Here is a 23275-nt window from a genome sequence, read left to right as displayed (position 1 = left end):
TCTCTCTTATCCAACCTTCATTCATCCAATGTTCTGTATTATCCAACGCAGTCTGGCTCCCGTCCAGATCCACAGCTGTTTCAATATACTGTTTTGGTGGTAAATTCGTAAATACAGTAATTACTGCATAACATTACCGTGTATTGAACTGCTTTTTCTGTTGATTTGTTGTAAAACATGATGTTTTGGTGCTTAATTTGTTAAATCATAATATAATTTGACATTTAATAGGCTTTCCTTAATCAGTCCTTATTATCCAACATTTATCAATGTTCTGCCTCATTTATGTTGGGTAAGCAAGATTCTACTGTAATAGCAAACCTTATGGAAATGAAGGGGTTCCTGACCCAATAATGAATAGAGTCATGCAGGAGAACCTAGAAAATGTGTTGCGAGGGCACATTCCATATCTACTAGATACCAGTCTAGTAGATATGGAAGTTGTGCTGTATTTGATTTGTGCACTGTTCTGTTCTGTTTGCCTCTTTAAACTTGCTATAATGCTGGCTGTATCTAGGACAGAATATTTTAATAGGCTGATACTTTAAACAACAAAACACCCAGGCATCCCTGGGCAATGTCTTTGCAGATGGCCAATTCTTTTACACCAGAAGCGACAGTTTCTCAAGTCACTCCTGACACAAAAAATAGGCTTTAAAAAATGAACCCAATGTCTCTGGAAATATTTTTTTCTTTCATTTCATACAGTGAGAGTTACTGTTACACTCACTTTAATAAGTACAGTGTGAATAGACAGCATTATGTACCATCGGTTGGTAGACACTGATTTTAAAATTAAAATTTTAGTAACTGCTTGCCTTATTTAGCAACTGCATACAAGAGTTACATCTGCAAACTCATTTTCAGGGAAGCTGCTTTAACTCCAGATCCAGAAAGCTGATAAGCTTCTGGTCAGCCTCTTGGCAGCTTCATATGGCTGCCAACCCGAAGCTCAATAAATTAAGCTTCTTTTTGTTTCCAGCCTGCCTGGCAATGCACAAAAGGGAAGTGTCGTGGAGACACCTGGCAAGCCACAAGGTATGACTCATGGGCTACATTTCGCTTAGTGGTGAGCAAAGGGGTGGGCGGCAGAGTCACAAGGTGGGCAGCCCAGAAACCCTTTTAAAGTGTAGTGCTAAAAGGATCAAGTAAAAAAGGGAAGCAATTAACAGAACTGTGTCGGTCCATATTTACAGATCCATAGCCAAATCTGATAACAGCAAAAGCTTGTTCAACAAGAAGGCTTAGCTCTACTAACCAACTTCATCCAACTCATCAATCCTTTTTTAATTATTAGTATGGCTACTGGCACATTCACAAAGGTCAGTTGACTTGTTAGTTCCCCCTCCTGGGCCTTCCCACTCAAGGATAAGGTGTGAGTAAGAAGCTTTCAGGGCTCACATACACCCAGAGCACTTGTTGCAGCCTCTGAAGCCCTGGAGTTAAAGACAATGGCCTCATTCTTCCAGTCATTTCCTACCACACTTGCCAGCCAAACAATCTCCCAAAGTAACTAAGCTCTCACATCTGCTACACACAAGACACAGCATTTTACATTACTCAGGCTGAGAGGTCATGCTGCTTTTACTTTTGTGTAAGGGCTGTAGGTTGGGTTATTACCCTGAAATGCTAATTTTATGTTTAAAGTTAAAAATATTAGCCCTAACATTTGTTGTTTCAATGAAACTACACTCTAGACCTCATCATACTGGAGAACGAATCCACTTTAAATCCAGTTGCTGCTTCCTGCAGAATTCTGGGATTTGTAGTTTAGGGAGGAACCTTTAACAGCCTCACTAAACTACAAACCCCAGAATTCTAAAGGAGGCAGAAAACGGATTTAAAGTGGATTCATTCTCTAGTGTGATGAAGTCTTGAGCAATTTTCCCTGTAAAATGTACATTCCTTGGTAGAAGAAGTAAACAAGTAGTAAAAGTAGTACCAGCTTAACATACTTTGTGAATATGTCAGTAACAGTATTTAAACTATTGAGTAATTGGTTTTAATATTTATGTTACTTATATGCTCTTTTAACTGGTGTTAAGTTGATGAGTTATGCTATCTGTTGCTGTTTCCCACCACATTCCATAGAGAGGGGTGAGAGTATTGCTCTTATTATCTGTATTGTTTTTGTCACTATACAGAGAATACCTGAACAGGGTATAAGGTTACAGCTTGTGCTGGACAGGGTTACACCCCCCCCCCCCCGTCCCGAAGACACAGGTTTGCAGCTTGGGAGTTCTCCTGGACTCATCGCTGAGCCTGGAACCCCAAGTCTTGGTGGTGGCCAGGGGAGCTTTTTCACAATTAAAACTTGTTTGCCATCTGCATCCATATCTTGAGAAGACAGACTTGACTAAGGTAATCCACGCTCTTGTAACATCCCGAATAGATTACTGCAGCGCACTCTACGTGGAGCTGCCTTTGAAGACTGTTTGGAAGTTCCAAGTAGACCAACAGGTAGCAGCCAGACTTCTCACCAGAAAGGCATCCAGGAAGAGGACATTCCACCAGTTACGTCAGCTCCACTGACTGTCATTATGCTACCGAGCACAATTCAAAGTGCTGACTTTAGCCTATAAAGCCCTAACCGTTTCTGGCCCATCTTACCTCTCCCTACCAACCAGTTAGGGCATTAAGATCTGCTGGGGAGACCTTGCTCTCAGTCCCACCCCCTTTGAAAAGCACGACTGATGGGGATGAGAGACAGGGCATTCTGAGTGGTGGCCTCTCAGCTATGTCACTCCCTCCCCAATGATATTAAATTGGTCCCCTCCCTCCTGGTCTTCAGGAAAAAAAATTAAGACCTGGTGTTAAGGGAATCATGCAATATGGAAATGACTTAAATGAAGCAGCATAAGGGATGACCACAGGTTTGGGGCTATGTTTTAACAGTTTTAACAGTTTTATTGCATTTATATGCTTATCTGTTTTTATTTCATGTGATGTATATATGCACTGTATTTGCAATGTGGCACTGAAGTGTCCAAACTGTAAGCCACTCTGAGACCACTTCAGGGTGAGAAGAATGGGGTAGAAATACAGTAAATAAATATATACCCATCTATCTGGTTATCTCTTTTCAAACGACTTCCAATCCTAAACAACTTCAAAGATTTGAAACGTAAGATGGGAGATAATTGGGAATCCTGAAATAGCGTATCAGCAGCTAGCACCTGGACAAGCAGATGAAACAGGTGCACAGGTTAACTGGTCACAACCTTCCCCATTCGCAGCACAGCATATTTCTGAAATTATGGCTTCACTTTCAGTCTTTATCTCCTAGGTTTTCTTCTTTGCCTCCTGTCGCCATGTGACCCCTCTTTCTCACTTCTATTTTCCCTTCCCACTCACCTGTACTTTTATTTCTACATGAAGACCTTAGACTATGGCCTAAAGCAGGGGTCCTCAAACGTTTTAAACAGAGGGCCAGATCACAGTCCCTCAAACTGTTGGAGGGCCGGATTATAATTTGAAAAACAAACAAACATGAATTACTATGCACACTGCACATATCTTATTTGTAGTGTAGAAAACACTTTAAAACAATAAATAATTAAAATGAAGAACAATTTTAATAAATACAAGCTTATTAGTATTTCATTGGGAAGTGTGGGCCTGCTTTTGGCTGATGAGATAGGATTGTTGTTGTTGTTGTTGTTGTTGTTGTGTGTTTTCAAGTAGTTTCAGACTTAGGTTGACCCTGAGCGAGGGCCGAGTAAATGACCTTGGAGGGCCGTATCTGGCCCCCGGGCCTTAGTTTGAGGACCCCTGGCCTAAAGCAACTGGGGAAAGGAAGGTGCCTTATGCATCTGGGGCCTTTCAGAAGTTAAACATAAAGGTAAGGTGGCAAAATAGAAATAAAGAAAAGAGGATGCTGTTGGTAAGGAAGGGACAGCAAGCATTACAGGGCAAGTGAAGATAAAAGGAAAAAAATGGATGTGTGGGGAATATTTGTCAAAATACTTTTTTGAAATCTATGGCTATGGCAGCTGCATTCAGACTGCAAGGAGGGGGGCAAATTTAGGCCTCCAGTACACCCTGACATATCCACTGACAATTCCCCTAAAATTAAGCTTTCTTCTACCCACTCATTAATAGGAGAATAGATCATATGTTTAAATCTCTCCCACTGCAATCAGTGACACTTGTTTAACTTTGTCAGATTGTGTGAAATGCAAACATTAATGTTCTGTACAATTCAATTGCATGAAACCACATTTCATGCATTTAGATTTCAAACAGAGCAGGAAATATTAAAGTTTTTTTCCCAGGAAACCACAAGATGGCACACTTTAGCATTGCTCTCTCTCTCTTAAAAAAAAGACTGGTGCAAGATTAATATTTGTACTGGATTTTCAAAATGCTTTCAGCCTTAACACTCTGGCAGAAGAAAAACTCAAAGTGAAGGAATGAGAACAAGATAGATTTCTGTATAAAAGAAGTCCTTTAAAATAAAATTAAATAACCTGATTCAAAAATATAGATGTAAACAGTTCAAGGATAAAGCTATTCATTTTGTTCTTTTTTAGTTATAGTTGATCTATCACAATGGGAAAATACTGGTCAGAAAGTAATATCTTCTTATGTTTTATCCTAGGGATTAATTAAGTTTATAACCTGACTAGCTGTACCTGCCACGCGTTGCTGTGGCCAACCTTCCCTCCCACTTTCCTTCTTTCTTTCTCTCCTTCCTTCCCTTTTTTTCTTTCCTTCTTTCCTTCCTTCCTTCTCTTCCTCTTCCCTTCCTTCCCCCCTTTTCTTTCCCTTTTTCTTTCACTCCTTTCTTCCTTCTCTACCTATTCTTGGACTGCAACTCACAGCAGACCTCCTGATTTATTTATTTATTTACATTATTTCTATCCTGCCCATTTCAGCCCGAAGGCGACTCAGGGCGGTATACACAGTCGGCACAATTCGATGCCGAAACAAAATACATACATTGATAAAGCAAAAACATTAAGTGCAAATAAACATAAACGACAGTGCATAATAACAATTTAAAAAGAAACTGTGTCCTCTGTTCAAATCTTCATCCGTTACATTGTCTTGGCCGTTCCTGGGTCAATTTCCAATTCTAGTTTGTCTGTTTACTCCGGGGTTCCGAATGCTTGCTTGAAGAGCCAAGTTTTTACTCATTTTCAGAAAGTCAGGAGGGAGGGGGCTGATCTAATATCCCTGGGGAGGGAGTTCCACAGCTGGGGGGCCACCACAGAGAAGGCCCTGTCTCTCGTCCCTGCCAGATGTGCCTGCGAAGCAGGCAGGATCGAGAGCAGGGCCTCCCCAGACAATCTTAGGTTCCTGGGGGGTTCGTAGGGAGAGATCAATCTATCTAGCTTCCTACCTATCTATCTACCTCTATCTAATCTATCTATCTTATGTATCTGGAGGATTGCTGGGAGTTGCAGTACAGGAATAGGAAATTGTAAATATACAGGGATTGGGATGCTCTCAAACAAATCCAAGGAGAAGAAAGCTTGCAGCTTGGAAGCAGTGCATTTGGATCATCCTCCTCTCCTAAAGGGCCTGGTCTAGGGGATGCTGGGAGCTGTAGTTTGGAAGAGAATGTGGATATGCTATTTTATGTTTTGTTTGCTGGGGAATAATTTTTTGCGCATGTGCTGTAGCACCTTGTGGGGTTTTTTTTAGCCTTTTAAGTCCCTTCTACTGTGTTTTTCAGTGTTTTATGAGTGATGATCACTCATTGGCCTGATAGGTGTATTGTGTCCTAATTGCGTGCCAATTCATTCAGTGGTTTTTGAGTTATTTTAATCCCACAAACGAACATTACATTTTTATTTATATAGATGTCTGATTTATTTTCCTAAAAATAATATAAGAAAAGTATAAAAAATGTGCCACTGAATGTGAATTATACCGTTCCACTCCATATTTTAACTGCCATGTTCACATCCTATGGATTTCTGGAGTTTGTAGTTTAGAGAGGGACACTTAGTATTCTTACCCAGAGGGTATATTTAGTGCTTCTGAACAACCTACAAGCCCTAAGGATTCCACAGAATGCGGCCAAGGTAGTTCAATTGGAATCATAACGCTGTAGTTGTGTTGTGTGAAAGGGCCCTTAGGAAGTGGTACATGAGGATCTGTCCTCCAATACTTAACTAACACAGCTTTCATCTACCTGCCTCCTGGTGCCTTCTGTCTAAGGTTCCTGTAGGACATAAACTTGACCAGGCTTATTGGGAAGGAGTCCACTTTGAACAGTAGATATCATACCTCAAGCTCCCTTCTTCATCTGCTGGTTTAGAAAACTGGGTTTCATCTGAGAGCCTGTAGTATCTGAAGACACCATTTTTATCTGCCATTTCGGGGTTAGAAAAAATTGCCTAAAGACTACATTTTTATGATGGTTACGATGACAAACAGCTCTGTGTAGATTCCTATGTGATCTTATTTCTGCTGACAAGAGCCCTCTGCAAACATTCAGCTAGTGTAGAAATACATACATAGAGAAAAGGAACTGGGATCATGTTGCCTACAGCTCTGACTCTATCATTTATGCTTTTTCACAGATTTATAGTTTGGCTTTTAGAATTTTTCATTCTCAAAAAGCGAATTACAATTTACTTTACAATCCAAAACAAACAAGCCAACCCAAAACGCAGTACCGAATACACCACCACCACCACCATCACCATCATCATCATCATCATCATCATCATCATCATCATCATCACCATCATCATCGCTGCTACTGTCTGCAAGGCATTACTGAGGACTATCACAAGAGCCCATTATTCCATTACAGTTCCCATTATCATTGATACTGAATACACACTGCCTTCAGCATCTTCAGTATCATACCTCTCTTCTCTGGCACAATTGCGTTGATTTGCCAATCTAAAGTCCCATGATCATACTTCTGCACACCCTAGTAATTCCATCTTCCCATGGTACTAGTGGTATGTGTGTGTGTGCATGTCAAATATATATATATTTGTTCATTTGTCTGTCTGTTTGTACCACAAAAGCTGTTGTTAGGTGAAGTGGTCTTCTATGATGTCACTGGGCTGGCTGTTGTTAAGTGAAGTGGCCCTCTATGACATCACTAGTAAAAAAAAGTTACATATGTATGAGAGGAGCAACGAAAACAAGAGAGCCATATTGCCTTGGAGACATTGTGAGAGCTGGGGGAGGGAAGAAAGAAAAGAAAAGAAAAGAAAAGAAAAGCAGGGCAGGGCAGGGAATGGAAAGTGAGAAAGATTGGAGGGAAGGAAAGGAAAAGTAAGAAGGGATGAAAGCAGGGGACCATGAAATACAGTATTATTGAGATGGTTTGTGAATCTGTCTGGGATTGCTCCCAAAACCACCATCACTTTTGGAACCAGAGGAGCCAAATCTTGATTTGTAAGTCAATCAAACAACCATTTATTTTTCTTAGAGGTTACCTGTTTCCCAAGGGTAAGGCTCAAGGCAGCAGAGGTTTAGTTTTGCATAATCTTTCCCACTTCTTTGATTTCTGTTCATCTTTCCCCAGGGATTGTCGAAACTATAATCCAAACTTCCTTTTGTCTCAGCTGTTGCAGTAGTTCTTGTTCTTTTTAGAAGCATCATTTGAAGGCTTAATTTAAAATACACTGTGCTCAGATTAGGCCAAAGACTTTAAAATCTTCCTAGTGGAAGGGCCATATACAAATCAGTGAAATTGGCAAGTAATTTTTCAAAAAGAAAAATTACTTTTCTTTTTTGAAACAAAAGGACCTGCCCCCAATTACTTGCCAATTTCACATCATTTCCTGGTAGACCAGGGAGCAGGGCCTTAGATGCCAATCTTAAAGCCCAGGGAGGCTTATATGGACACCGGTGGTATTTTAAGATAATCAAATCCCAAACCTCTGAAAGACTAATAATAGCAACTCCATTTGGGCCTGGAAATGAATCATCAGCCAACACAACTTACACTGAATAGCTGTAACAAGGTCCCAATGCCCAGCTCATGCTGCAAGCATTCTCCCTTCTACTTCTTCACCAGTTGCAGTTTCTGTGGACCGTGTTTAAAAGCAGATCCAGACAAATCAAATGACATTAATCTAGCCTGAGTTTAACATGTTCCCATTCCTGTCTACACAGACTTTTTATGCAGAATCCATACCTCCCACAAAGAGATGGTGCATACTGTGCATAGGAAACCTAGGTTGCAGAGATTACTCATGCAGAGAAGTTTTAAATCATAGGCTCAGACAGGCTCAGCGGGTGAAAAAGCTTTTCAACTTTCCATAGATGCATTATTTTATTAGGTGACTACCTGGGTAAGTCAGCATTGGCTGATAGACCAAGTGGAAGGGAATGCACACATCTCCACCAATGATATAGGGAAGTACTCCTTGCTTTGTCCATGAGCTATGCCAGTTTTCTCCCTCCCTTCCTAAGGGGAAAAAGAGTATTAGTACATTTCTTTTTTTTTTTTTTTTTATTTTTTTTAAGATTTTATTATAACAGATGCAGATACAAGTAGAAAAAACATACATCCACAAATACATTGAATTAGACATTGACATAAACCTACTTCTGCCTAAACATATACAACACAACATCCTAACAGTCACCTAACATACCTCACACACTAACTACAAATATATTTAAAAACTATTGCCTGTTGCGGCATTTGACCTCCTTCTCTCTTTATTACGGTATTCCTTATCTATTTCCATGGCTTATTTGGTTTTATTACTTTGAATATTTTTACTTCTTCCTAATATGCCCTGACTGGCTATCTACTGTTTCATTCTTACAGACATTTAACTCCTTATTTCTTTACAGTGAATAAACCGTGTCTTCTTAGCTACCCTAACGGCATTTTCCCCCATTCCCTAACTCTCTATAATCGCCTCCGTCTTTATTTTCCCATTTCTCTCCTTAGTATTAGTATTAGTACATTTCAATGAAAATTGCTGTCAACTTGATGCTTTCTGCAACTTACTTATCCTTAGATATATTTTTAGAAATCATGGAACAAAAAGTGGTATTTTTTCCCTAGGACATGCAGCTTTGCTAACTGAATGCCAAATACTCTCTCTCGTCTTTGCTTTCTTTCCACTAATAGGCAAATACCTTTTTATTTACCCAGAATTTGGCTGTTAATAAATCATTGCACAAGGCTCTGTTAATGAAGGGTGCTGTACATTAAGGTTCATTATTACGTGTCTAAAATTAGTGTTTTAATCGGATAGTTTATTTAACTTGGTTTTAAAAGATACTTTGTACTGTAAATTGTTATAACTGCATTAAAATATCTGAAGCTGCGCACTGATTTGCATCTCCGTAGAAAACACTTCATTATTTCCTGGTGTGTGGTTTCTATTATATTGTGTTAGATTATTATTGTATTGTATGTGGTTTATATTATTGTATTACCAATATCTGTTATATATCAATTATTTAATTTTGTGGTATCTAGCATGATGTCCGAATCCATTATGACTGCGATAGACCTATAGCCATTCTCTCTTATTATCATGGATTAGTTCAAGTCTACTCAGAACAGCTTGGTTCAGTGCATAAACAATTGTTATTGCATAAACAATTGTTATTGTTTTGCTTTGTTTATGAGTTATTTACTGTTGTATTGCTGTTGTTATGTTTTATTGTTGTTGTATTTGGGCTCGGCCTCTTGTAAGCCGCACCAAGTCCTGCGGGAGATGGTAGCGGGGTATAAATAAAGGATTATTATTATTATTATTATTATTATTATTATTATTATTATTATACCATGCAACTAAGAATCCTGAAAAAACAGTTCTGTGTCAATGCTGTATGCGCTTGATCATTGCAAATGCTTGGAAAACCTTTTCTTATACAGAATCCTTGATCCATGGGTGGGAAAAACAAGGGGGGAGTACAGAGCTGAGAGTGAACAGGGATAGAGCCAATATGGGTTTTCAGGACACACACACACACTTGAACATTATCCCAATATGTTCTTCCATTTGCAGTCAGGAAGAACATATTGGTTTAGAGACATCAGATAGCTTCCCTTTGGTCTACATAAACTAAATGACATGGGTCCATTAGAATATACTACTATGTGCATCTTATTGCTGTTTTGTGCCTTCGAGAAACTTCTAATTTATGGAAACTGTATCATGGAGTTTTCTTTATTTTGAGGAGGCTTTCCATTGCCTTTCTCTGAGGCTTGGAGAGTGTGACTTTCCCAAAGTCATTCAGTGGGTTTCGATATCCTGGTCTCCCAGAGTGCTAGGGCACATCTACACGGGTGGACCTTCTTTCTCCCTGGCTATACGGATGCCTTCGCTGATACCCACAAAGGGGCACAACAACTAGCTAGAGCTCCATAGCTGCTGCTGCAGTGACAAAGGAATAAAATGGTAAATGCTACCCTTTTTTCCTCACATCACAAAGCCCAAAGCCTCATAACACCCCAACATGCAGGGCTGCTCCAGAGCTTCAGGGAAGTTCCAGAGCATTCCCTGACTTTTCCTAAAGGGCCCATCCAGACAGTACCTTTATTGCGGTATCTACCATAATAAAGGAGGGGCTGTCCAGACAACGTTCAGTTTCCCCCTATCAGATCTAGTTTTTGAGATACAGAATATATGCCATCTACCATCCATCTGCTCGCTCATTAAAAAAAACCAATCATACCTAAGAAGCTAGTGCTCATGCAGCTTATCCAATGCCGTTTCTCAATCAACACCCCAAACAGCTCAAGGAACAAGCCTGAAAAACAAGACACCAAGAAAAAATAATTGGTTGGTCTGTTTAGTTCATTTCCACATTCAAGTGATTTTTTAATTCTGATGCATATTAGAACAATATGTTCCCTTCCGTTTTTCTTTTTCTTTTTTAGAGTTACAGTGCATCTGTGAAATGTCACCTTTACACGTTAACATTATACCTGTAAACTTAAAAATGTAACTTTAAATATAATTTCAAAATCTGAAAGGAGAAAATTTGCCCTGCAAACCATAGGATTATGACAGTAAACCCTATCCTTTTTTTAAAAAAAAATGTCTTTGAGGGAATCCTAGTTCATATCAAAGAAACTGCTACAAACAGACATAAAGGTGACAACCTCCAAAACCCAAGGAGCTATATGATGAGAATGCCTTCTTCTTTGATCAGGCTAGAAGTGTCACGTGTCACCCACCTTGAGCCCCACTCCTGGGGAATGAGAGGTGGAGATGTTCCTGCTGTTACATTATTTTGGTATCTGAGACATAAACGTTCATAGCACTTTTTCCTTGAGAGTATAAACAGAAGAATAGCAAAGTAAAGAACTTTCTATTATTTCACAACACCCAAAATAATTCCATTCAAAAACAACACTGGTACAAATTCAAAACATACCAGGTTGCCAAGAAAAGCCCCAGAGTTCATTTAAAAGAACCGAAAACAGCAGAGATATTTTGGTGAAAAACAATTTTAGGTAAGAAAAACAAACACCCACAGACACCCTAATGCAATGTTTCTCAACCTGGGGATTAGGACTCCTGGGGGGGGGGGTCGTGAGGGGGTGTCAGAGGGGTTTCCAGAGACCATCAAAAACACAGTATTTTCTGTTGGTCATGGGGGTTCTGTGTGGGAAGTTTGCCCAATTCCATCATTGGTGTGTTCAGAATGCTCTTTGATTGTAGGTGAACTATCAGTCCCAGCAACAACAACTCCCAAATGTCAAAGTCTATTTCCCCCCAAAACTCCACCAGTGTTCACATTTGGGCATATTGAGTATTGGTCCAGATCCATCATTGTTTGAGTCCACAGGGCTCTCTGGATATAAGTGAACTACAACTCCAAAAGGTCAATGCACACTACACCCCTCCAGTATTTTCTGTTGGTCATGGGAGTTCTGTGTGCCAAGTTTGGTCCAATTCCATTGTTGGTGGAGTTCAGAATGCTCTTTGATTGTAGGTGAACATAAATTCCAGCAACTACAACTCCCAAATGTCAAAATCAACCCCCCTCCTCAATCCCACCAGTATTCAAATGTGGGCATATTGGGTATTTGTGCCAAATTTGGCTCAGTGAATGAAAATACATCCTGCATCTCAGATATTTATATTACAATTCACAACAGTACCAAAATTACAGTTATGAAGTAGCAACGAAAATAATTTTATGGTTGGTGGTCACCACAACATGAGAAACTGTATTAAGGGGTCGCGACATTAGGAAGGATTAGACATGAAGAGCCATATCTCTTGTGATCACTGTGGTTGGATCTACATTGTCATATAGTGCAGTTTGGGACATGGTCAGTGTAGACCGATGTAATGCATTATAATGCAGTCTACATACTGACCATATAATGTAGTTCTAAACTGCATCATATGGCAGTGTAGATCCAGCCTGTGTCTATTGCACTTACACATCCAAAAAGACTATATTGACAGGTCATGTAGAGCTTCTTCTAAGAGGGTGTCAGCTGAACCATGTGTGTGAAAATACTTTTAAAAATACATTGTTTTTAATTATTCAATACTATGTAAGTTCCAGACTGGAAAATATTGCCTGATAGCAATCGGATGCATGTTCATTTTTTGGCAAACATTTTTGTTTCTATTCCCCCTCAGCTTGATGTCTACATGTTTAATCAACAACAGGCTGACACAGGTCACTGGAATGCAGATGGCATCATCTTATCTTGGAACCCTGGAGAACATCAAACATTTTCTGTTATTTGGAGCCTATGGACTTGATGTTTGTTTTGCTTCTTGCCTTGTGATCCTCTGCAGTAAATACAAACGCCCTCAGGGTGTCCTCCTGACATAACACATTTCTCCATCTTTAGACATCCAGTATAATTAGAATGTGACCTCAGAAATCCTTGCGAAGAGACCCTACGGTAAACAAAAATCTGATTATTGGCAGGGTTTTTGTGGATATATCTGGATTTATTTCCCTTTATTTAATTTATGAAGTCGAAAGGTTATCGGTGCTCATATCTGGGACATTTCAGGCTTTCAACTATGAGGGGAATGCTCTTTTAGGAGGTGTACCTTTGAAACTCAAGCTGTCCCTCCACTCCATGAAACCACCCACTGGGTATACTGTGAGAACTGAGTATGTCAACAGATATTCTGCTGGAACTAAAGGCTGAAAAGGGTACATTTATCTCCCTTTTCCTTTTTTCCTCTCAAACATTCCAGGGTGTGTGCAGTTTGGTGCACAGATTTGGCACTTTCCAAGGGCTGTTAAAACCTGCCCTGACCTGAGAAGCAGATATTTTATAGTGCCTAGATGGCTCTGAGAAAACTGTATCTTCTGCATCCTCTGTAATATTTATGACACTTTGGATGCAAGCATTCTCTTCTTCTCAAAAAACACTTGGACTGTCCAGAGGGCAGTAGAGTCAATGAGCATTTTTAATACCACTTTAGATAATTAAGCTAAGTGCTCTGCAGAGACAAATTGAATATATCTTCCTAAATTCATTGTTAGCTCAATATTTGGTTCCAAAGGGAGCTATTTTGAGCCTTTCACTCACCAAATATGATCTTGGTATTCCAATCCCATGTTGTCTAACACATTTTCAGCTAGTAGGATAGTACTTATATCACATATAAATGATAGTTGTCACTTTCAAAGACGACAGTCTTACAAGTTGGGGCCTGATTGCCCAACCATTGATTCATCTGCAAGCCCATGAGATGCAAGATGCTGCCATCAAGGCTCTTCTCTTATTAAGGATATCCTCTTCTCCAGTTATTATTTCTGTATGTCTTTGAAAGGCATAGACCACAGGCCAATCAATCATGACATCTAACCCTACTTTTCTCTAATATGAATATCGACAGAAGTTTAACTAGGGGAACATCTACACTGTGGAATGGATGCAGTTTGATATTACTTTACAGCTATGACTCAATGTTATGAAATCTTGGGAGTTACAGTTTGATGAGTCACCAGCACTCTTTGGCAGAGAAAGCTAAATACCTTATCAGTTAAGACTCTCTTTACTAGCCATTGCTACTGAATCAACCTGCCCGTCTATCAGACAGAGAGCCCCCCCTCCCTGAAATAGACTGTGCTGTGATTATGCCTTGTTGCTACTCATCACTTCCTCCCTCTTCCCAAAAAATAACTCATTAATTCTATTTTTGAAGTCTTGTTGGTATCAGTTTTAAATGAAAATTCAATTCCATGCTCAGTTCTCTTCGGTAAGCCAGATGTCAAGCAAGATACAATCTCCAACTTAACATGGGTTGAGCCATGGCCTTTGGGACTCTCTAACATGGCAGCCAGCTTACACATTGAAAATCAGTGGCCTAGATTGACTCCCATTCAAAATGATGCTATTTCCCACCAAGGAAATTTGTCAAGGTCAATAAGTAGGTGAGTGGTATGTGGCAGCAGCAAATTGCAGCAAGTGCCATGGCTATGATGGTGCTAGCCACACTTGTAATAATACAGTATGACCCCTGTATTCATGAAAGACACAATCCTGAACTTATTGTGGACATAGGAAATGCAGATAATACTGGATGCTACTAAAATGAACAGCTACCCAAGAAGCCGTCCTGGAAGAACTAAAGAATTCCTAGAGATTTCTCTCCAGGAATTTGCTAGGTCCTCTAGGATGACTCTATGGTAACTTCCAGGGGAAGCATACCATAGAATCACCTGTTGAATGTGGGTAGGTGAAATCATAGATACCAGTCCTGTGGGTACAGGGACTGTACTCTGTTTATGGAGGTCACAGGTTAGACCTCCATAAACAGAGTGCAAAGTTGGAGAGGAAGTGCAAAGTTGGAGAGGAAGAGGACACAGAAGAACAGAGTATAGGAGAACTATAGTCTCTGTAAATGCTCTGCAAAGAGTTATGTTAATAAAATATATTTCTGATATTGGGAATTAATTACATAACACTGATGATTTTTTAAAATGGTAATCTCCCTGAAATGGAACAAGGGCAAGTAAAATAAGTACATCTAATAGTTTATAGCGGAGAGGATGGCTTGGGGCTTTCTGAATTATGTTATATAATAAGTTTCACCATCCTGCTCAATTGGCTATGGTGTCTTGAACTAATGAGAGTTGTAGTTCAACATTATATGAAAGGCATTAATTCCCCATCTTTGGAAAATATAGAATTTTTTTTCATTTCACATGATTGTAGTCTTGAAAATGTTGTTTCAGTTTAAAACATACTATACTGGAAGTCTGAATCGTGTTTCCACATCCTTCTAAAGGTGGATTTGAGAGCCTGGGTGCCACGAGTATTATAACCACCAACAGCAACAACCTTGTTTCTCCCATGGTAAAAGCCATTTTTTCTGACAGACTAAAATAAGCTGTCAGAGATCCCAGGTGCTTAGTTTCGGAAAGGGTACAGAGTACCTTAAAGAGGCCACAGCGTTCAGAAAATAGCGAAGCATTTATAGGTTGTTTCTCTCTGAGTGGGAATAGCAGCAATTTATATTAAAATGTCACAGAACCAAATCAAACATGTATTTGATTGCTTCAGACATTTTGCTTGTATATCAAGCCCTTTCCCTAGGCTTAGAGTTAAAATTGCATGTTCTTTGGAGCATGAGTTGCTAGGAGTACAGCTATAAATGCAATTAGGGAACTTCCAGAGAGAAAGTTATATAAAAAAAACATAGCAGCTGTAGATCCTGGGATTATGATATGCCAAAAGGAAACCACTATATCTTATTTTCAGAGCTCCCCCCAAAGGATGCATATTGTCTATGGGTGGAATCACACTTTATGAAGCATTTAAGTATTCCGCAGAGACACTTGTGTTATATGTATTAGTGTCTTCTGCAGCAAACATGAAAAAATCCTCAATTGCATTAGACTTCCCCAGGACATGTAAACCGTGTTTGATACTGCCTTTCTTATTTTGCATGTTTGCTTTATACAATAGTGTTGTCAAATGTAACTGTAAAGTACCTGTGGCTAACCTGAGTGTTGCATGGAATATGGACTATGGTCAAGGAAATAGCTACTGCAGAACAGAACAAGTAAAGAGAGATAAAATGAGACACCAGTGGCAACTGACATATGAATGTCACAAAAGAGTAGATCGTCACTATTTATATTAATAGTTGTCATTGTACTTTTGCTGCCAGGGAATGGGAACATTTTTGCCTCTGGTTCCAATACAACCTGTCTTGGGCACTGTATTCCTTGAAGTGACAGCAGGGGGAATTGGCTGCTCTGCCTTAAGCGCTAAATGTCTTTAGGCAATCCTGGTGCCCGGGGGAATTTCAGGCACTATTTAAGTTTCTAGTATTATTCAAAGAAATGGGCTGGGAATCCCTAAATGAGAAATCCAAAAAATGAAATGTCATGCTGCCAGCAAGTCCATCTCATCTTTAGCTAAAGGGGGCTAGTCACATTCAGTGCCCTGTTTTTCTCCTTCTCAAGGATCCCCAGTGAAGGGAGAGAGGGAAAGGGGAAAAGAGATGTGGGGAAGACACTGAACTGCATGAGCTCCGCAAGTGCAATTATTTTCCAAATGAAGCTGAGTGTTTGAGGATTGGGACATCTGTAGGGATACCAATGTGCTTGTTCATAAAGCCATTGTCCTCCCAAACCTGTAATATGCCCGTGAAACGTGGATTGTCTACAGATGTCACACTCAACTTCTAGAATTATTCCACCAGGGTTGCCTACGAAAAATCCTGCAAATTTCTTGGGAAGACAAGCGGACAAATGTCAGTGTGCTGGAAGAAGCAAAGACCACCAGCATTGAAGTGATGCCCGTACGCCATCAACTCCGCTGGACTGGCCACGTTGTCCAAATGCCCAATCACTGTATCCCAAAGCAGTTACTATACTCCCAACTCAAGAATGGAAAACAGAATGTTGGTGGACAGGAAAAGAGATTTAAAGATGGGCTTAAAGCCAACCTTAAAAACTGTGGCATAGACACCGAAAACTGGAAAGCCCTGACCCTTGAGCGCACTAGCTGGAGGTCAGATGTGATCAGTAGTGCTGCAGAATTTGAAGAGGCACAAATGGAGGGCAAAAGGGAAAGATGTGCCAAGAGGAAGGTGCATCAAACCAACCCCGACCGGGACCGCCTTCCACCTGGAAACCGATGCCTTCACTGAGGAAGAACATGCAGATCAAGAATAGGGTTCTACAGTCACCCTGCATCAACCACTGACATACTACATTTTGAGGGACATCATATTCGAACAACGAGGGATTGACTAAGTATGTGAGTATAATTCAAGGAAATTGGCTGGGTATTCCTTAATGAGAAATCCAAAAACTGAAATGTCATGTTGCCAACAAGTCTATTTCATCTTTGGGGAAAGGGGGCTAGTCACATTCAGTGCCCTGTTTTTCCCCTCAAGGATCCCCAGTGAGGGGAGAGGGGGAAAGGGGAAGTGGGGAATACCCCACTTATACAAGGCTCATGTCAAAAGCAGACACCCCAGACATTTCTGTATTCAATGGACGTGCACAGTGGGATGGGCACCCGTGGATGAGCATGGAGTGGCCCCATTGGCTTCTGCTGTATCCATCCCAGAGAGAATGAAAAAAACTCACGGAGATGTAGAGGGAAGATTTTCCTCTCCCTTCCCTTCCTAGCGGAAAGTTTACTAACAGTTGGGGAAGCATCTGGAACGTCTGCTTCTTTCAAGGGCCTCATGTAATCAGACTCCTCCCCCTCCCCCTTCTCTTTGCCCCGTTAGGCTCCTTGAGGGGAAAAAAACCTCACTATATACATATGCAAATGCAGGTATTCCAAAATCCAAAACTTTTTTAAATCCGACAACTATCTGGTCCCAACTATGATGATTAAGCAGGACTCAACCTATATATCTCATTGTTCTAACCTAGGGTTCATAAAGTAAACTTCTAGTTAATGTAATCTAATCAGCTAAAAATCCAGCTAAAGGAATTACCCTCAATCTATCTAAGGGGAAGGTCATGTTACGGTCAAGTTGAACTTGCTAGTACACACTTGCTAATCCTGACAGATGCTCTGCCTTTTTTTCTTAATTAAAGCATTGTGGAAATATTATCTTGAGTTGAGCAGGGTTATGTGGTTTTTTTCCTTTTTCCACAGAATCTTGGAGGAAATGAAACAAAAGCCAAACAACAATTTAAAAATGAAATTGATAAAAAACATACAAATGTTTAGGAAAGATGTGTTCAAGTTCATATTTTATTGTTCATCCCTTACTTCAATATAAAAGGGATCATTTTAATAGGAATTGATTTAAGTAAAAAGGGGGAGTAATTTAAGCAGGAATATGAAATATGTCTTCACCTGTCTTTTACTTTGGGATTTTGAACAGAGAGTGAAATGGAGTTGAGGGACTGAAGCTTGCCACTGACTTTATGCTCCCATAGTTCTTCAGATATTTAATTGAGAGCTGCTTGCCCAGAGGTATAAGCCAAAATATGAAAGGAAAATCAGCTCTCGTCCAGAGATTCTCTGTTGGTGGGCTGCAGCTCATACTTGGACTGAGCAACCTCCAGCAGTTCTGCCTCAATACTGTTGCTGTTTAGCCTCGTGGCGGTTAGGTTATGGGGTGCCACAGAGTCCCACCCAATCCTGTCTCCCCTTCCACCCCATGTTGTTTACCTCTATTTGAAACTGCAGGTGAGTTCATCAGATCCTAGGGGCTCCTTCCCACCTGCTACTACGGAGGCTGTCGAGGTCCTGAACCGGTGCCTGGCTGCTGTAATGATCTGGATGAGGGTGAACAAACTGAAATTAAATCCAGACAAGACAGAGGTACTCCTGGTCAGTCGCAAGGCCGAACAGGGTATAGGGTTACAGCCTGTGCTGGACGGGGTCGCACTCCCCTTGAAGGCGCAGGTTCGCAGCTTGGGTGTGATCCTGGATTCATCGCTGAGCCTGGATCCCCAGGTTTCAGCGGTGAGCAGGGGAGCATTTGCACAGCTTAGGCTCGTGCGCCAGTTGCGCCCGTACCTCGGGAAGTCTGACTTGGCCACGGTGGTACACGCTCTGGTCACATCCCGCCTTGACTACTGCAACGCTCTCTACGTGGGGCTGCCCTTGAAGACGGCCCGGAAGCTTCAGCTAGTCCAGCGCGCGGCAGCCATGTTACTAACAGGAGCGGGACGCAGGGAGCATACAACGCCCTTGCTGTTCCAGCTCCACTGGCTGCCGATCTGCTACCGGGCCCAATTTAAGGTGCTGGTGTTATCCTACAAAGCCCTAAACAGTTCCGGCCCAAAATACCTTGCGGACCGCATCTCAGCCTATGAGCCCACGAGGGCCTTGAGATCGTCTGGGGAGGCCCTTCTCTCGATCCCGCCTGCTTCACAGGCACGTCTGGCGGGGACGAGAGAGAGGGCCTTCTCGGTGGTGGCCCCCCGGCTGTGGAACACCCTCCCTGTTGACATCAGACAAGCGCCCTCCCTTATGTCTTTCCGTAAGAGCCTAAAGACATGGCTATTTGAGAAGGCATTTAACTGAGTGCTACATTAACTGGTAACGACAACTGGAACGGAATATGGTTTACGAGATTGGTTATGATTCTACGATATGACGGAGCGGATCATTTAGTGTAATTATATTATTGTGTATTAGTGATATTGCTTTATTGTAAATTGTTTTTATATGTTGTACACCGCCGTGAGTCGCCCTAGGGCTGAGAACGGCGGTCAACAAATGCAGCAAATAAATAAATAAATAATAAATATATTAAGGAGCTAGATGCTATATTTCTCCTTGTCATCAGAGTCAGGTTAGATTGTGAAAATGCTCAGCCAATATCTAGAATGAGGCTGGAATAGACTAGATGAGGGCCAAATATATTGAAGCTGAATCCTGAAAGGGGGAAAGTGCTGAATTGGTGATTTACAGGCCTTGGAATTAGATAAGTGACTTTTCCTGGGTGGAGTTTCATACCCCCTGGAGAAGCATTAGCATAATTTGGGAGTAAACCTGCATCCATTGGGATCACAGAAGATCCAGATGAAACACTTGCTGTGATCCATCTACCATGGCTTCCCATAGACAGGGATGACCTGGCCACAGTTTCCTACATACTTTGTGATTATTTCCAGGGTTTACTATTGAAATGTACTCTTCGTGGAATTGCCCCAGAAGTCAACATGGAGGTTGTAGCTACTGCAATATGAGGTAACTAGTTCTTCTGCCAGGAACATCATACAGAAACAATATGGCCTCAGTTTTAAAAGAAACGCCAATATACTGAATGGTCTGAAATTAAGGCTCTGGTGATGACACATCATTATCAACCTTTGGTCTTTAACTCCTTCCTACCCAAGACACAAAACACGGTTAGAGAGGTGGGTCCAAGACACCATCCCTCTACTGTTCAATGGTATGTGACTTCAATATTTCATCATGTAGTGCTTCTTTTAAAATTACCTTTCAATTTTCAGGACTTTCTAAGACCCTCGTGTAGCCATTCATAATTTACTATTCGAAATTCTCAGAGTGCTCACACGTTCCAAGCACTGAGGACTTATCTACATGGACTAAAAATTGTACACACCTCGTGGACACTCTGATCCTGACACATGACATCTGTGACAACTTGTTTGCAGCACATTTCTTAGAGTGGTAATCCATTTCAAAAACCTTGCCTTTTATCCCAAGACTTTACTGAAAATCCAGAGTTTTTTGTATGTAGCCATCCTTTCAGGTGGCATCACTGATCTGTGAAGTTGGGAGAGGGGGAGTTAATGGTGGGTAGACTAATTGGTGGGAGGTGATCATTCCCATCAGAATGATCACCTGGAGTGATTTTAAAAAATTAAAGAAGGTTTGTGTGTGAAAATACCCACGTACTCTTATCTTCTAAGTGTAGAGTCTTGGCGGTGGGTTTGCAAATGGCTGTAGGGACCTCTTCTGGACCACATATTTGTACATTAGAATTTGCTCACCTGTGCTAAACAGAAGATATGTTTACTTGCATGCATAAAAGGGGGGGGACCCCAAAAGCAGAGGGTCTGCAGCCATGTGGCTGAAAACAATCCAAAAGATTGGAAATGCAGACTGCCCCTAATAGTGAGGTTAATTTGCCAGAGGAAACGAGTGACCAGTTATGGCAATTTCACCATGATGTGTGTGTGTGTGTGGGGGGGGGGGGGGGCATTAATGGGGTCACTGCAGAGCCAAGGCAAACCTGGAAAATGCAGTGCCAAACAGATTTTTTCCATCAGTGTGCACAAGCCCTGGGTGAATTGACAACAACTGCTGAGTCATTGCCATCGTATCATAAGCTGCCTGTTCCTATGAAACAAAGGCATTTATTTTCTTTTAACAACTGCTGGAAGCTAAACTCTTCAGGAATTTGACATGTAAAGAAGGAGCCCCTGTCCTGCCCAAAGGTCCTTATTCATCCAAGAAGAAGCTAAACAGTCTAGTTCTACAATTTCCTAACAGTTTTCCATGTTGCATAATTAATTCACTGAGTAAAGCAGTTTATAAAAAGGATTAGTCCTTTAGGCTCCCATAAAGATTATAGAGGATGCTTATATCTTCCCAAAGAATCTCCCCTGTTGGATAGAGATTAATTTACTGTATTTTGCCAAGTTTTCTGCCTGATGTAGACCAATTAGAGTTCAAAAGGCAGAGCGTGTGCTTGTACTTTTAGTAGCAAAACGTCTAACAAGTGATTTTGCTCAATTCTTATCACGCATATTTGAAAGATTTTCTTTTCCACTGGAGCTTAATGTTTGTGATATCAGCTATAACTCATCAAGACCAAAGTCAGGCTTTGATGGCAAGGAAAATGACCCCAAAGAAGATTAGCCTACAAAAATACACAGCAAAAGCAATTTGGGTCTCCTATATTAGCAACAACATTTCAGGGCCATCCATAGATTTGAATACATCTCTGCCTACACACTGAACACATCCACTTTTGTCAGATTTCAGAAGCTAGTTGGGAAACCAATCCCACTAGCTTCAATGGAAAGCCACCAGGGACTGCCAGGGATCTCCAGATCAAGTTTGGAACTAATAATATGTAAATGCACAGACAACCATTGCTGCCAATCAGAACTGATGATACTAGACTACATAGATCAATAGTCCATAGTCCAATAGTTTAAGGTAGTTTCCCATTTTTCTATGGGCTCGCCTATATGGACACCTAAATCCTGTGGCCCAAATATTTTGCTGCCCGAGACAAGGAAGAAGATAACTGTCCTTTCTCCATTCCATCTACAAGACATCATATCCTACCTGGAGGCATCCTCCTGTGACTGGGAAGGGAGAAGGAGAGCTGGCAGCCTCCCTTTCAACTGGCAAGCACCTGTTGAAAGGGAGGAGGCTGGCAGCCGTGCCCTGGTGGCACCTGAAATTAATCAAGAACAGAAAGCAGATGCTGAACTGCTTCAACCTTTGGAATGCTGTACACTGAAACCACAGCTGTGAAAGAGCAGGAAAAGCCTTGGCCCGCCTTAAAAGGAACATTCTGAGGTTATTGGGCCAACTCTGCTTCTTTTTTAGCTGGCCATAAGTTAGTACTTAATGAACAACAGCTCCCATATGCTTTTGTCTGCTGTTTTTTGCTCTGCTTATTTCTGGACCTTGGCTTGCTCTTTGGGTGATTTTTGTCCCTATTCAGGCTTCCTTTCATCCTTAGGTCTTGGACTGTTTTACACAAGCTTCTGTTCTTAATGACTCTCTGTGTATTGTTGGAAGGCCATTTCTCGCTCACTGATCTCAAAGGCTAGCCCTAGTCAGTATCTTGGTCAGTGGGTACTCATCTACTTTGGTTTTTTTCTATGTCTCTTCCTATATTTTGTCCTGTATCTGTTCTCCTAGCCTATAGATATACCTGCTTGTAGTCCTTAAACAGAACAAACCAGTCTGACACTTGATTCAACACCGATACCAGAGTAGTGTTGTCCACCATACCTCAAGTAGTAGAGTTAACTAGGGACACACAGAGGAGGCAGCAAGGCATGCAACCCTTTCTCCTACATGTTGCCTCTAGTGTCTGAAGTGATTGGCTCTATTTGTCTCATAGCAAGACTCCGTTTGAGAGTCAGAGAAAACAGTGGCTTCTCCCACCTAATAAAGCCAGTGTGGTATAACTCTTTGAGCATTGGACTATGGGCCCTTCCACACAACCATATAACCCAGAATATCAAGGCAGAAAATCCCACAATATCTGCTTTGAAGTGGTTTACCTGAGTCCACACTGCCATATATTCCAGTTTAAAGCAGATAATGTGGGATTTTATTCAGCTGTGTGGAAGGGGTCGATGTCTCTGGAGAGCAGGCCATGGAAATTCACTGGGTGACTCTCACCCCTGGAAAGCCACTTGATAAGGTCACAGTAGCAGTTCCATAAATTGGAAATTACTTGAAGGC

At 41.1% G+C, this 23275-nt stretch overlaps 1 long non-coding RNA gene across 2 annotated transcripts; it reads right to left on the bottom strand.

The window, feature by feature from the left end:
- Window positions 1–8251: 8251 nt before the first annotated feature.
- Window positions 8252–22202, bottom strand: LOC132761937 (uncharacterized). Of its 2 annotated transcripts, none has more exons than XR_010909088.1 (3): window positions 22139–22202; window positions 10624–10698; window positions 8252–8386 (listed from the first exon to the last, which is right to left on the bottom strand). It is a non-coding gene; the product is annotated as an uncharacterized lncRNA (long non-coding RNA). The 2 variants fall into 2 exon arrangements; XR_010909089.1 differs by lacking the exon at window positions 22139–22202 and adding an exon at window positions 11129–11214.
- Window positions 22203–23275: the final 1073 nt, after the last annotated feature.

The sequence above is a fragment of the Anolis sagrei genome, chromosome 1 (genome assembly GCF_037176765.1).
Source record: "Anolis sagrei isolate rAnoSag1 chromosome 1, rAnoSag1.mat, whole genome shotgun sequence".
NCBI lineage: Eukaryota > Metazoa > Chordata > Lepidosauria > Squamata > Dactyloidae > Anolis > Anolis sagrei.
This window is presented reverse-complemented; position numbering and strand designations above follow the sequence as displayed.